Raw genomic sequence first — 16437 nt, 5'->3', positions numbered from 1 at the left:
CTGGTGGCCAGTTCTCAATTACTAATCGCCAATGGCGACCTGGCGACCGGAAATTTTGCGCCATGCGTAAGTAATATATCATAAACTCTGCATGTACAGGTAGTTCAAATGTCTGTTTTAGTATCACAGTATTATTGAAGTGGAACACACATTTATTAAATAATGGGCTAGTCTTTACTTTGGCTATTTCATTCAATGAACCGATTCGTAACGAAGACAGAAAACAACGTGCCCTGCGGGGTTCTAACCCGCCTTGACTGGCTAACATTCGCTCGACAATACTATGTGAATTAAATATTAAACTTTGGTATAGAAAGGAACCAACCTAGCTACTAACCTATGTATATGGGCTAACAAGTAAGTTCTCAAAACCGGAAACGAAAGGTCAAATCACTGAATGGAAGAATTAAAAAAAAAAAAAAAAAAAAAAAAAAAAGGCCAAAGTAAAGACATACAAATAATGAATTAAAGATTATTATTAGAATCTTATTACTACACTTACCTCGTACGTAGGCATAAATGTTGGTTGGCTTGGAAGATTTTACACTGAATTCATTTCTAAAGAGAAAGAAACAGGATTGCTTTGATTTGTTTAATGATACTATAAGTACCATCTAAAATCTATTTATGACATTATAATACTTGTTTCTACTATCGATACCAATACTGTTATTATTCATATGACAATTATATGGCAACTACAAAACGAATAGCTATTGGTGGTCAAATATTTACTATTAACTGCAGGCACAAATGACTTAATACTCGAGTTATACACCAAAGTAATTATCCTTTTCAACTATAGTTCAAAGCTCAATTACAATTTAAATCAACTTTACCAAAGCTAAATAAAACTAATCTAATGAATACAATATGGGAAACATCTCACTCTTGGACGTATCTTACCTGATAACGACACGATAAAGAAAAATGCTCACCTGCAGGATTGGTGATTTGAAACAGTAGCTACTTATGGGAAAACACCTGGAAATACCTTGAGGGATACTTACCTAGGATATGTGGATTATATGGACTACTACTTACCTGGAAATACGATCGAGAAAAATATCAACACTCATCTTTAATACAATACATACCTTGGGAAACATTTTCTCTACGGGCTACGAGTATTTTGTCTATCGTGAAGTCTTGTTTAATGTAGTGTTTATCAGTTGTTTGACTTTGTATATTTTTTCATTAGAGATGCAATGAATCGCCTATGTTGACGGTTTCTGTACATGAGAAGTTATAATGATGCCGCAAATACAATGATTAATGTTAATTTCAATGTTAATCATTGTTTATTTGAGAAAATCTAGAATATCATTTATACGAGGCTGTGTTAATAAACAATTATTCTAAATTTTAGCTGTATACGCCTATGAAGATGCGGTGTTCCATTCTTACCGGATATTGTGGGCAAAGTACGTTATTCCATATCTCATTTCCTAACACCAGGCCGGAATCTCACGAATTTCATATTCGTGGGCTACACAGTTTTAATGGTTAAGTTTGGTTTAAATTGGACGGACTTAGGGTAAAAAGTAACAAGTCATTTTTATTCATTTTTCAGGGGAAGCAAGAAACTGATTGAGGCATAGTAAAAACACCTAAGGAAATAATTTTAAAATATGAAATTTTTACAATATGTTTCGTTGTAAATACTTTGAAGTTACGAATTGGAATTTTACTCTAGCCAATATTATTAACGATGTAATGTTATGTTATATGACGTATTTCCTTCAGTTCAATTATATATCAGGGTGTCTACTAAAATTCCAAAATGAAATTTCGTGACTTTTTTTGTGACCTTTTCTTTACCAAACCATAAAATTTCGTAACATTCAAAAACTAATAGCAGAACCTTATTCTTCAGCACATCTTTATCTTATCTCTACTTTTTAGGCTGTTCCTTGGAGTGATAAAAGGTTGGTATCTTCTCACACTTGAATAAACTGGTTAGGTGCGTAGGTGATTTCGGCGATGCGATGCGATTTTTATCGTCACTGCTCAATGATGCCAGCTGAAGGACAGTCTCAAGAGCGAATTTGAATGTGAATTAGGCCGAATTTTCATGCATGCGAAAGAGCGTGCTTTGCTTGCGATTTGGTAGCGTCTAAAGCCGACAACAGACAATTTTGACGTTTTATACAATAGAATGTTCCAGTCTGTACTTACATTCGTACAGATTAAAAAAAAAAAAAAAATCGTGACCCTAAAGCTAAATTTCGTGACTTTTCTTTGACTTTCATGACCGTTTTCTGATTTCGTGAATTTTTCATGACTTTCGTGGCCGATAGACACCCTGTATATTGATATAATAAAAAAGGAACAAGTCATCATCATATTCAATTATAATTACTTTATTTCTAATAGAACACTACAGAACTGTTGTGTTAAACTACATAAATTTTACGTTGTTACATACTTTAATTTACTAAGTGTAGAAATTAACCAGAATATTGTTAGAACATTTTCAGCAATATTACTTATTCCCATAGATTGTCACGCATTTAAAAATTAAAAAAAGAAACAGGAACACACGTAGTTGACAATAATGTTCAACTTTTATTTTTTTTAAATTTTTATGATATATAGTAAGACTTCATCTTATCGCATCACCACTATTGGTTGTTAAACATTAAAAAGACAAAAAGGAATTTTAACACACGCGGCTGGGACGAGTTAGCAATAAAACTTGAAAATCTCGGATGCTCGTCGAGTTTTTCAACTTTTATTCCTCATCCATCCCAACTGCGTGTGTTCGAATTCCTTTTTGTCTTTTTAATGTTTAACAACCGATGGTGGTGATGTGATGAGATGAAGTCCTACGATATACGATACAAAACTTTGTCTACTATTATTTTGTTGGAATATAATATAATTTCTAATCTTATATACCTTTTGCAATATAAAAATTATGATAAAAGCAGTGAAATTATTAATAAATTTACTATTAGTTTAACGAAAAAGATGCTTTCTAACTTCACAATCCTTACAAAGTACTAAAAATATTAGTCATGCTTCGAAATGACTATATCGTTAAGTATGCCTGCGTGTACACCAACCAAGAGTACATTTTCAAAGAAACTCCTCCCGTTTATATTAGAATTAGAAATAATATGATGACATTGTAAGGAGCTAACTATAAACTTTCCTCCCATCAACTGCATTTATTCATCATTTTCAGAATCGAGCAGTGGATCTTGCACATTGGTTGCATCATGTAAACCTGTGTAGAAGTCATGAAATATTGGTGGAATATAAGGCAAAAGAGATAACAAATCGCTCTTTTTTTCTGATGAGATTGGCAATAATGCACTGTAACACACTCGAGGTTCCAAAGTGATATTCTTTATATGAGTAGTCGAGAAAAGTCCATAACATAGAATTTGTCATCATTGAGTGATATTTATAATATGACTCCAGTGACTTATTACAAAAATAACGGAGTCACTTCACACGAGTGCCATACAAATTTAGCTCCCTCATCGTTTGTTTTTTATATCTGCAGCTCAGTTTTTACCAGTGTGAAGAAATCAAGAAAATCATCTTGGCTCATTTCAATTACTTCAAAAGGATTTTTCTTGGAAACAACTCTTATTAACTATCCCTAGTCATGAGGATAAGAGATGGGTATTTGCTATCGTTTTTTAAGTTTTTCGATCTTCCCATGGTCAGAGTCACACTCCATTCTGCTGTGTCCTGGAACCAGAAACTTGTGATCCAAAATGTTTATGTGAGTTGTTTTGCTCATAAGTGATACACACATTGCCACAAATGGAGTGTTTTTATTTTGTCTAGAGAAAGAGTCACTGTAAAGTACTACGTGATCAATGACCTTTGGTAAAGCTGAATTAGCTTTTGATACGCACGAAGAAATCTCATTTGCCCCTCTTTTACCTATGGTTTCATACCACACATAGCATGAGGTTTTCTCATTCTTTAGATTACGGACAGTTAAGTTAAATATCAAAAACAAGCACTGTCATATTATCCCCTTCTTTTGCTAGCATTTTATCTGTGATTTTAGTCTCATAAGCTAATTCTGCCTATTTATAATATTTTTCCTGTTGCTTTAATATTTCTTTCTATCTTCACTCAAAGCATATGTAAGCCTAATTTTAAATGCATCACAAGAATGGCATGTGTTCTTCTTGGGGCTTTTAATGGACACTGGACTTCCGGAAGATTGGATGAAACGAAGTGATTTTTGTTATAAGAAGAGAAGCTAAGTTCACTAACAAGTGTCATTCACATAGTTAAAATTTCTCCTGTGGAAGATCAGTGTTACTAAGGTTTTTGAAAAATGAAAATGAAATGAAATTTTTGAGTTTTACATCCCACAGTTATGCCGGTGAGCCTAAAGGAGACGGTGATGATGAAAAAATGAAATGAAATCTTTGAGTTTTACGTCCCACGGTTATGCCGGTTAGGCTAAAGGAGACGGTGATGATGTTAGATGAATGAAATAGTGGAATGAAGTAAGTGGGAGGAAACGGGAGAACCCCGAGAAAACCCACGCACACGGTGTTTTAAAGTTTTTTGAGGTTACAGTGTGATTCGCATACATTTCTGAGAAGACCCAGCCAATATTTGAGGGTATGTTAATCTCAGCGGTAGTTCGGATACACCAATATGGGCGAACGATGTACGGTAGCTACTGGACTAAACGGTTCAGAGAACAGAATTCAGGTCAGAACATTTGGCCAATTCACGCTAAATATAGATTCTAATTATGCCATTAATGCCGAGACAGTTCACAATATAAATATTGTTGAGTTGTATGAGCACTAATTTAAATATAAATATGAACTTAATGTGTGGTATTAAATATAATAATAATAATAATGTGTGGCATTAAATATAAACTTGGTATATTGAATAATTATATAATCTCGAAAGAATACGTAAAACTTGTATTTTTAAATTTTAATTCACATCACTTGAGATTTACTACATAATACACTCAACACTTTACATTATAAATTAGAATATATATAGGCATATGAATTTGATAAACTTTGACGTAATAAAACCCTCTTTGTAATAGGTCCATGTCTTGTTATTACTTGCGGAAGATGAGGTTGATCGATTCATAGTCACTGTTCTATTGGTGATAATTAGAGCCCGGATTTCCATGCACAAACAAACCCCAAGATATGCATGCAAATATGCACGAAAAATATAAAAATATGCATTAAATTTTTAACATATGCACTGAAATATACACTAAGAAAATAAAATTTCAATTTCTTATATATAAAAAAAATCTCATCTTAATGACCCCTGTTGTTTGAACTATTAAATATTAACGTCTTCCTTAGATTTTCTTTTGTAAACCCTCTGTTATCAGTGAGAAATGTTTTGTAGATCGAAAAGTTCCTTTCTACATCAGCACCAGTCACTAATGTACGTGAAAAACACCGAAAAACACCAAATGTTAGATCCTCTTTCAATTCCATGTTTTCACAATTAAGTATACGAGTATTTGCAATGTCACAGATTGTTTTTGTACCCGGCATTTTTGCTTAATAGTTGGCAAAATTTATTTGACGGTATTTTCGCAACACCGTGAGTTTCACTGGACAAAGTCTGCGCTAATTCACTCAACAAGGAGAGTGAATGCAGCAAAGCATTCCAACTGTCTGATAATTTCAGATATTCTCGAGAAGTGGATGTGTATGTACTTAATTTTGTTTTCAATGCCATTCGCAGAGAAATATTTTTGTAACATATAAATAGCGGCTAGATCATCGAGGTTTAGTGAGTTTACACCGTCTTCACTAGATGATTTAAGTTTTCTGCATAATATAACACAGCTTCTACCCACGAGCCCCATTGAGTTTAAACTGGATGCGGAGGTAGCGGAACATTTTTCGCAACTTCGCGAAAGATACTTACGCTCGATGGAGCTTTCACAAGTACTTTCTTCATATTTGATGCAAGCGCACCTACTTCCAGATATTGTCATCTGATTGTTTCTGCTACACGATGAAGACCGTATGAAAGATAAGTCAGGTGGACTAATTTTGGATTTTGGAAACACTTTATTATATTATTCTATCTATTATTCTATACAACGTTTTATTCTACATCTGCGTTTACAAAGTGATTAAGTTCATTTTAACTATTACCTACTTTCTTGTGACATACTCTGAAATATACTAGTATGCAGCAATAAAATTCTGAAATATGCAGGAGCTCCTCCCTGGCTAAGCGGTTAGCATACGCGCCTTTGGCGCGGGAGACCCGGGTTCGATTCCCGGCGGGAGCTCATGTGGTTCGGATTCCACGTTAATCAGTAGGTCCACGTCTCATATAGCCTCGCTGCTGAATGGGACGCTAAACTGAAATTCAATTCAATTCAATTCTGAAATATGCAGTATTCTGCAAAGTTTACGAAATATGCATACACATTGAAGTTCACTCAAAGTATGCACTTATATGCGCTATCATATGCGTCTCAAACGAATCCTTACAAATCCGTCGAAAAGAATAAAAAAATACTTTCCATACATTTCCGCATGTTACTATAAACATGCATTTTGCATACAAATCCGGGCTGTAGTGATAATTATTTTATTTCCGCAAATAACATGTAGATAAATTCTTCTGGGTTTCTTGGCATTTTAAATGATGTATGTCTTATTTTTCTGAAAGAGGCAATTTTAGTAACATGTCACTTTGTGTCGTAATAAATATAATTCATTTCAAAACAAAACATCTTCGGTACCAGCAGGTATTCATAGAACTGTGTTATAGCTGGTGCGGAAGGTCGCGTCTATTTATCCTTCCACTTAAAATTAAGACGCACTAACGTATGAATCTCCCAATCATCTACCACACCAGGATACATATCATGCTTTGCCAACTGTCACTTAAACTTGGGAGTATTTAAGTAAGAGTTGGTACGCATCGTATGTGGTCGTGTTTGAGCTATCTATCTGTAATGATTAGTACTATACGCCTTTATTTTGTCTTTTTAAACTCGACGCGAGGGATAGCTCACTGCTTCAATCAATTACCAAAAGCACATACCACAACCTACGTCCTCGCGGTATGAAGGATTTTCAGGAAATCATTTTATAACATATTAGTATTGAAAGATGCCTTCAACACTAAAACTAAACTTCGAGAGGCGAGCCTTCGCGGGCCTTCCCAACAATGCGTGCAATCCCAGTAATAGCTTCGCTCTCTGAGCAGCATAGCCCGTAAGCCTGTTTAGCGAGCTGGTGAGGCTCAGACGGAAGGATCTCCAAATGTTTCCAACCTTCTATTTTTTTACTAAAAAACTGAAATGTTGACGTATTGGCTTTATTTTATAAGAAACAAAGATATTATATATATATATATATATATATATATATATATAGGCCTCAGCAGCTCATAGTACGCTTTGCCACTGCTCGTACACCCTGCTTCGAACTTACGTTCCCATTTCTTAACAGTATTTTCTGTTAGAACACAATCACCACACAATCCTCCAATTGTCGATGAATATCGGCTGTGCTGGGAAGTATCCGAAACACGTTCAGGTGCTGTGACACGTTCAGGTGCCACCTAGTAAACAAACCTATACTTTGAGACGAAGGATGGAGGTTTCCGACGCGCGCAGTTGCTTTCCTGAAATGACAAAAGAAAAACGTGGACTATGGACTTTAAAACGAAACAGTATGTACTCTTGGTGTGCACCTCGTATAAATCTCTACCATGTTTTATTTTTATTTTTAATGATTTCACAAATTTAAAGAGTGATATTATGTAACCTTGCCGAAAATTTAGCAGAGTGAATCAACGTACCCTACTAAAATAAAGAAGTGTGCCAAGGTACCCCTCCCAAAATGTAGCTACTTTCGTAATTTGACACTCCTGCCCCCAGGTGAAGACATTCGTTCCTAAATTTCGTCCATAGTATCCGGAAGAACTATTGAATCCTAATCCCCAATTATTTTTGAATTCCCTCGGGACAATAGTAAGACAAAGTAGCTAGTTGAAAATAGTACCATGAAAATATTATGGCTAGCTACACTGCCTTCATTCAAGTACGTATTCAAAATATGTACCATTAAAATTACTATTTTATTTATTTATGTAACTCCGTTCAACTATCTATTGTAAGTTTCATATACGAAAGGCACGCAACTGCTTTCGTGAGGTGACAAATCCGATGATAACTTCAGGAGTGGAACTATTTGAAATATGAAATGTAGCAATGGCTAGTTAAGTTTCACCTTTAGCATTCATTAGAGAATTGCAGACAAAAAGAACATGAAATTTATATCTTAAATCGAGGACATTCTTACGTGGTGAAACCTTCTTTTCGACATACGTTTTCATGTCGGATTTATTGTTCTTTATTTCAAAATTCTCTTCCCTGATCCTCCCAACCTAGGGACCTCATTATGTATCAGAATTCGCAAAAATTGCGGACACGTCGCAACGCCAAAGATACAATAATCATAATTACTAATTACAATTATAACTGCTATGTCGTTTACCGCAAGTTTTGGTTTACGTTAACGCAAAGCGGTACGAAATGAGCCCCCTCTTTTGAACTGGCGTTTATACCCTTAAATTTACTGTGAAAAGTAATGTAAGATCGCATTAGGAAAAGTTTAAATTTTTTATCTGGCAACATTCGAATTGCCGTGGTAGAGCTATTGTGGTGGTAGTGGGTTGTGTTCGATCGTATGCTTTTGTTTATGTGTGAGAAGTAAATAAACGCTGAAAGAAATTCTTCAGGCAGTTGATGAGGTAAGGTTTCTAAAGTTGTCCCTTGAAAGTTTATGAAGTTTACGGTTTCATCCGAACTGCTTTCTTACTAGAGTATCTTGTGATCATTATGTCCGGAGAATGATGCTTGATATGTTGGAATCAATCAACATATGATTGATGTTTACAAACTGTAAATGTAGTGGTGTTTCTAAACATAGCTTTTCGTAACAGAAACAAATAAAAGTAGTGGCTTTATGTTTCATGACTAGTTAGGGATAAATAATAATAAAAAGTTAATAGCAATTTTCATAGTAATCATTTTTCTCAGCCGGTATATGGTATCGTTTGGGAATCGAAGATTTAAGTCGTTATGGTAATTTTAACTGGAGATTCAAATCACTGTAAAGTATTAAACCACTTAATTCATCCTCAGGAGCAGGCTGGAATGCATATGTAGAATACCCAACCATAGAAATTGAAATTTTAGGTTCCTTTTATTGCTTCACAAAGGAAGCAATATCGGTAAGGAATTTGTTTAAAGAAGCAGCATATCTATAGCTAAAAGGCAGCTCTTTACAAGCATTGGTGTGGCTTTCCTTATGTATGTGGGGATCCCGTATCTTTGTGTTATGTAAATACCTCATATAAGTGGCAGCATAACATGTTAAATTACCAACAATGCATTATCTTACCCCTACCGTATATAACGAGAAAGAAATAATACACATAACCACAAAGACATGAAACCTCCACTTATGTATAAAAAGTGACTTTAACGTAACAAACGAATTCTTCTTTACTCGCTGTCGCAAACGTGCCTGCTCTTACAGATACACTCCTAAGCTTCTTCCTACTGCTTATCTTCTGCAGATGGCGGCCCCAGATAAGATATACTATACATGAATCTCTTTTCAACGTTGAATTACTACTTATCTGTTGTTGTTTTGGTATACCTTACCTTCAATTACTCCTGTTTCATTTTCGGCGTTTACTTTTCACTAATAATCACAAATATTTTTGATTTTCATGCTTCCTGTGCTCTTTCCTACGTCCATATGTATCTATATCAGCGCAAAATCAGTATTCTCCAATCGTTAAGTGTTGAAAAACTACGCACTACTTAGAAGTTACTAAAACAATGAATCCTTACAATATTACGTAAATAATCTTTGGGGTATGTTTAGTACAAGGGGTCCAGAAGCACGTAAAAAACAAAATTTACAGGAGAAATGAATGATCAACGTACTTAGACGTAACATAACGTAACCAAATCTAACCTAACCTAACATAAACTAACGTAAGCTAACCTGAACTAACCTAAACTAACGTAATATTAGTAGAAATAAGCGAAATCCTATCATTTTTGGAAAATTATGCGGGACTCCTACACTAATAATAACATAAACTAAACTAACCTATCCTAACTTAAACTAACCAACCCTACTTTAAACTAACCGAATGTGAACAGAAATTACCAAAATTGTAACATTTTTTAGAGAAAAGTGCTGGACCCCTTCTGCTAAACATAGGCCTAATCTTTTAGTGAGGGTTTCGGGATGATGTCCCCTTCCAAACATATCCCTGGGATATTGAGGATTACAGAACTCATACAAAAATACTTCTTTTCTGCGTGATATTCCATTTTGTGGGGCATACTTATATTAATGAAAAATGCATTTATTTTAGCATAACATGCACTACATGAGGAGGTTCATTAGGGGCACTAGTTGCAGACTGACTTCAGGAGTACGAGTAGAAATACAGTGTACGTAAGACATAGAAACTGGTACATAAATCACGAACCAACTTGTGGTAAGTGGCCAGTAAAGAACATGAATACTATCTAACCCAGTCAGGCCAGAAGCGTAGTAGGGGGACGGAGCGGAAGCGAGGAAGTGCGTCCGTACGCAACAGGGGCGTTAGCGACGGTGGGAAAACACATACACGAAGGTAGAAAAACGCTTTATATAGCGTAAAATACATGCCTTGTGTAGCTTTGCAACACTTGTAGATTCACTATGTAATCTGGCTTGAGATAGTACTTCATTTCATCAGTCTTTCGTATAAAGTACTATGTAATAAAGAGCACATGTATTTCTACCGTAAGATCCTGATGTATTTTCATTACTTGTGCAATCCTATTGTGAAATCAGGTAACATATTTCTTCCGTGGATTTTACAGATTTACACCACCTCCCCCCCACACACATAAAATGAGAGAGTATGCAAAATTTACCCAAAGTACATTCAGTTAAGATGCAACTCCCCTCTAATTATTTCCGCTCTGCATTTTTGTATATTTCCCTCCATTGCAGCAGCATATACGTCCCAAGCTACTTAAGCAGTGGGTTTGAAATTCTGTCCTATCATGCTGTATTGCTTGTTTACCTAATATCGCATCAATCCGCGAATTCACATAGTCCAGAATTTAACTTCTGTTTTCTCCCTAGTTAATCAACTTACATTGAGAACCGTTATTCCCTTTATTTGTTACTCTCATGCTGACATTTCGTCTGATTCTGTTCATTTCACCGTAAATTTTGTATTTCGGCTCTGCCATCTGCGGCAGTTAACACCTTCCCAACTTCGCTTTGTTTTGAGGCGGATTAGATGCAAAACTACCTTGAGTGACTACTTCGTACACGTTGACTCAGTGGTCACTGTCAAATCATGTCAGGCAGTGATAAAGGTTAAGTCAGCAAATTTCAGGAATTTTAAAGTAAAGTATATTGCTTCAGCAAGAATGTAGGGGAATATATAACAAACAGTTTATGCTTACGAGATATAGAAAAGACTAATAACTAGAGACCAGATGTTTAGGCATTAAAAAACCTGGCAAATAGGCACTTAAAATTTAAAGAAATAGACACTAAAATGTAACTTGAAATAATGAAGATAAATACTCAATACAATTAAAAAAAATAAACTCAAGTCATAGATAATGTTCAAAGAATATAGAAGCATATCTGTTTGTTAATATCTTCTTTTACTGTATATATTAAAACGAAGCTTGACATGTATTCTTTGTATATTTAGTAAATACATTCCCTGTCACTAAACATAACAGTCCAACTGTTTATACGCTCACTAGTACACATAATAGCCCAAATTCTTACGACATCTTACATTACAAAAAATACATATATTTCTTGGAAGATGCAGAATCCTTCCTTAAAACACTAAAATATATATATTTTCCCTAATAAAGTCTTATTTTGAAGAAAACATGTACAATAAGTATAATAGGCAAAATTAAATTGGATTAAATTGAAACTCCCCATATTTTTGATCGCATTTTTAATATTAAAGAATAGGCATTTTGCCTAACATCTGGTCTCTACTAATAACAAAGTATAAACCAAACGTAAATCAATAATAATATACTTTAACCTAGTGCTCGACGTTATTCTACGCTCACCTAATTTTTTCCACCTCCGATTTTGCCCTACTTTAGTTTATATTTTACTACGCTAGTAGGCTATTTTATCTTGCTATACCGTGCTACCTAACCTATCCTACTCTACGATACTTTACGCTATTCTGTTTCAACATACGCAGGATATCCTGTTCCGCGCTATGCTAATTGCACTTCGTTTTCCTTTTCTTTACATTACTTCAGTCATGTCTACCTTATACTATTTTATGCTATTGAGCCTATTCTGTTCCACGCTACAATGCTCTACTGTATTATGGAAGATTGTTGCCAACAACGCGGTGTTTATGATAATTTATTCTGAAAAGCTTTCCAGTTCTTATGAGCTGTTAAAGGTTGATTAGCTACCTTTGTCTACAGACCTTCGAGCACATAAAAATACACTACTATATCCTGTTACAACTTAAAATTAACTCACAACGTTTTCTTACCTCGAATTTCCAGTTATGAAATTTCCGGCATCGAAACTTGCTCAGCCTTTCCCGCTGCCCTGATGGCTGATTTCTAGAGCTTGTGCCCTGGTGCATGTGGTCCCGGATTCGTTTCCCGGTGGAAGAGCACAAAGATATAATCATTCATTTTCATTAATCATCCGTCTCCTGTAGCTTATAGGATATAACCATAGAATATTTATTTATTTGTAATGCTCAATTCTTTTGAAACAAATAAATTTCCCACAGGAATTACTTCATTATTTTACACTAGTTTACGTTTACTGTCATTACGATTACGACGAGTTGAATTCTAAGTTAAATATTCCTTCTCGAATATTCTGCTCTCTTACGCACTTCTCATTAATGCATTTCTAAGTTCATTCAGTCGTTCACACACATTCAACAAGACCATTTACACAGTTAATGCAATTACAAATTAAAAATGAATTTTTATAAAGCTAGATTATCATATTGTTTTTCTATTTAACATTTATAATTTCTATAAAAGTAACTTAGTGTTATATATTACTTCATTGTGTTTACCGAGTTACTTAGCATTGAATAACAGGTACCGGTACTCACCTTGCGTCGAAAGATATTTAATTATTCTTTCTCGAAGAGGTTTGTTTGTACTGAAATATTTGAAGAACACAAAATCATGCGGAAAACATTGAAATTTATCACTTGTAGATCCTCGCACTTCCTCACTTATAAAAATCCGCCCTTGAATATTAAATTTTAAATTTATGAGTGGCACTGATAGAGGTTAGAAAACTATTTTACAATTGAAAGTAAGCACTAATTTCGTATCTCGAATGAATAATTATTTATATCATTTCGATCCTCAGTGGGGGCACCGTGGCTCAGTGATAGAGCGCTTACCTCTGGTGCTTGAGGTCCCTGGTTCTATCCCCGGCCAAGTAAGCTTATGGTGGACAACATAAGGTTTATGAGTTTTCTCGTGGTACTTCCGTTTCCTGTCACATTTCATGCAACCAATTCTTCCATCATCATTCATTTGCTTTAATCACCCGTCTACGTTAGCCTAACGAGGATAATTGTGGGACGTTAAACTGCAAGAAAAGATCTCTGTGGGTCTTAAGTAACTCCTCTCTTGCTACTATATCATTCAAATGGTTCAATACCGTGGAAATAGTTCACAAATGTTCGAAAATGTATGTTCCTCCATCTCAGCGACATATAGTTGAATCCTATTTACAGATAAAAGCTTTTACATCTTTCCACGCTCAGCTTACCAACTGAACGCTAGAAGAATATCTTTTCCCATAAGTTGCTAATTTTGAAAATTTACGAATTAAATTCTTAATCCTGTTATACATTTTTCGTGGTTAACTCAACGCCAGTTTTCTACCGTAAGTACATCTTTCATTATGTGTTCACGCAGATGCAGTAAAATGTAGTCAACCAACGGAGCCAACCTGTCAAACTTTATTACACAATATTTCAAACAATATTCACATAAAATTTATAAGTCATCGTTTCCGTTTACGAGCATAATAACAAAGAATTCATTTTCTATCTTCTCGGGAAATGTCACATTAGTTACATTAACGGTACTATTATATTAAGTAAGTCCTAGTGATTAAAGGGCGTCCTGTAGTATTCTGTATTACTCGTCTGCCGTCGCTTGTTTAATTCTTACACTCCTCAGTGGATTTCAAAAAGCAAATTCTCATACAGGGAGCTGCGGTGGTTCAGTGGTAAAGCGCGTTCATCTCTGATGTTTGCCCAAATATGCTTTGTGTTGGACAAACATCGTGTGCGTTCGTTTTCGCTTCCTCCTCCCGTTTCGTTCCACCATTTCGTTCATTATCAGCATTACATCTAGCAGCATAAATGAGGAAAGCGAAACTAAAAACCAAAATCTCACATCCATAGAATATGCTTTAAGGCTAATAAAAATGTTGAGGTTTGCTTCAGAGAGAATATTTGAAGCAGTATTTCCAATTTGGACGTCTAATACTCTTAAAAACATAGTTTGAGCAAGTCATTGAAACACTTTTAAAAATTCGTTTTTGAAAAACGTAAGTAAATTACACAACAGAAGGGATCGAACCCAGGTCTTCGTCTTATCATGCAGATAAGTTAATCATCTTGGCAAGTTTTCTTTCGTACTGTATATATTTTATTCCATGGTGAGTCTCGGTAACTTTTTTTTTTTTATTGAAAAATGGGAAAAAATAAAATTATATAGGAAAAGAATACATAAAATCGTGCGTCGTGCAAATTAACGACAATTATTTTTTGTTGTTTATAGGAAACTGTGGAAATACGATTTATCGTTTAAAAAAAGAGAAACTAACCTAACACGAGTAATATGTGAATAAATAAGAAAATTAATGAAAATATTCATTATGTATTAATAAAATTTTTACTTAAAAAATGTTTTATGTCCATATGCAGCACTGAGCTTATGAAAGACGGGACTTACTATTAACGGACTCGGAACCACGATCACACTTTGGCTCGGGTTTGATTCGTGGGGTGCTCATGTGGTCCTTCAGTATAGGTCGTTCCACACCACACCATCGACCCCAGCTCATAATAACTTGTGTTACAGTTTCGACAATTTATGCTTGCTTTAATCAGAAACAGATAATGTTCCTGATGAAGTCAGTAATAAATTGGCGAAACTGTAAATGTTTTTATTACTACTCAGCGGGTCAGATTCAGTTACAGGTAGGTTCAAAGCTCGCATAGAATCCAGAGATGGTGTGGGTCAAGATTTGTCAGTGGGTCGTGGGTCAAAAGGACGTGATCCACTGCGATCCACCACCCACTCTGTTCAGTGCATTGTAGACAGCATCTTTTGAACACTGGTAAATTTTGTCTGCGTTTTACTTTCAGGGCCTCCATTTTTCTTACGTTTTCATTTGTTTCTATTTACTTATCTGATATGAGTATATCTAAATGAGATAAAAAATTCAGGTACATTTAGATACTGATATTTGTAATTGTAATAATAGCAATAGGACTTATTACACTTGGCTTGCTTTACCTTGATTTGAGGCTTTCAAATTTCATCCTATTTTCCACTGAAAATTATCTGTAATTCAACAAGGAAGTAATTATATATGATAATTAAATTGAAATTCATCGTAATACGACCCAAGACAAACACTTTACCATTTTATATCGTAAAAGTCAGATCCACCGATATTGTAACAGAGCGGTGCTTGAGCGATTGAACGTAGAAATTCAAACTTCGCGATTAGTGATAATTTCAGAGCCATGTTTTATTACGAGTGTAAACTCTTTAGTTAATGGAGAGGAGTGCGTGGATCGTGGGTCAGAGTTGATGGCGATGGATTTTGATGTGTTGTGTGCAGGGTTGGCAAAATCCATGGTTTTTATTGAAAAAAAAAAAACAAAAAAAGCTTTTTTTTTTTTTTTAAATCAGGTTTGTTTGGTTTAAATAATTTGCTCTATGTATTTATATTACATATGACACAAATAAGTTCGTTTCGCCGTGATGTTATTATGCAACAACGGGGTTATGCTGAAAGGAGTCACATAAGCTTAAAGCGGAATTCAAACCGCTTCTCGGCTTAACATCCGAGAGAAATTGTTCTCCATTTGGACTCGAAGCCAGGACTAATTGCCACAAATGCGACGAGCCTGCCGATTCACTCACAATGGACTCCTGATAAAAATACGTTGTGCTGATCTTTAGATACTTGTTAATATAATTGTCAAGAGTCATTTCAGAAAGACAAAAGGATAAAACAGTTACACAATTGAAACCACTGTACAGAATTATATATAAATCGGGAAACTCCCGCCTTGGCCATTGGGAAAATCCTCTTATTACGTCGAATGTAAAGCAACGAC

The 16437-nt window shown here is 35.0% G+C and overlaps 1 protein-coding gene across 6 annotated transcripts in view; it reads left to right on the top strand.

Moving 5' to 3' along the window:
* The first annotated feature begins 8628 nt into the window (after positions 1-8628).
* LOC145662330 (uncharacterized) overlaps positions 8629-16437 on the top strand; it is a 351525-nt gene continuing 343716 nt past the window's right edge. For all 6 annotated transcript variants that reach the window (XM_081727810.1, XM_081727808.1, XM_081727809.1 and 3 more), the window contains exon 1: positions 8629-8757. The gene's annotated coding sequence lies outside the window, so the exon portion shown is untranslated. The remainder of the gene's footprint in view (positions 8758-16437) is intronic.

Source organism: Thermobia domestica, chromosome 10, assembly GCF_964235325.1.
Source record: "Thermobia domestica chromosome 10, izTheDome1.hap1.1, whole genome shotgun sequence".
NCBI classification, from domain to species: domain Eukaryota; kingdom Metazoa; phylum Arthropoda; class Insecta; order Zygentoma; family Lepismatidae; genus Thermobia; species Thermobia domestica.
Note: the sequence above shows the minus strand (reverse complement) of the source record. Positions and strands in the feature narration are given on the sequence as shown.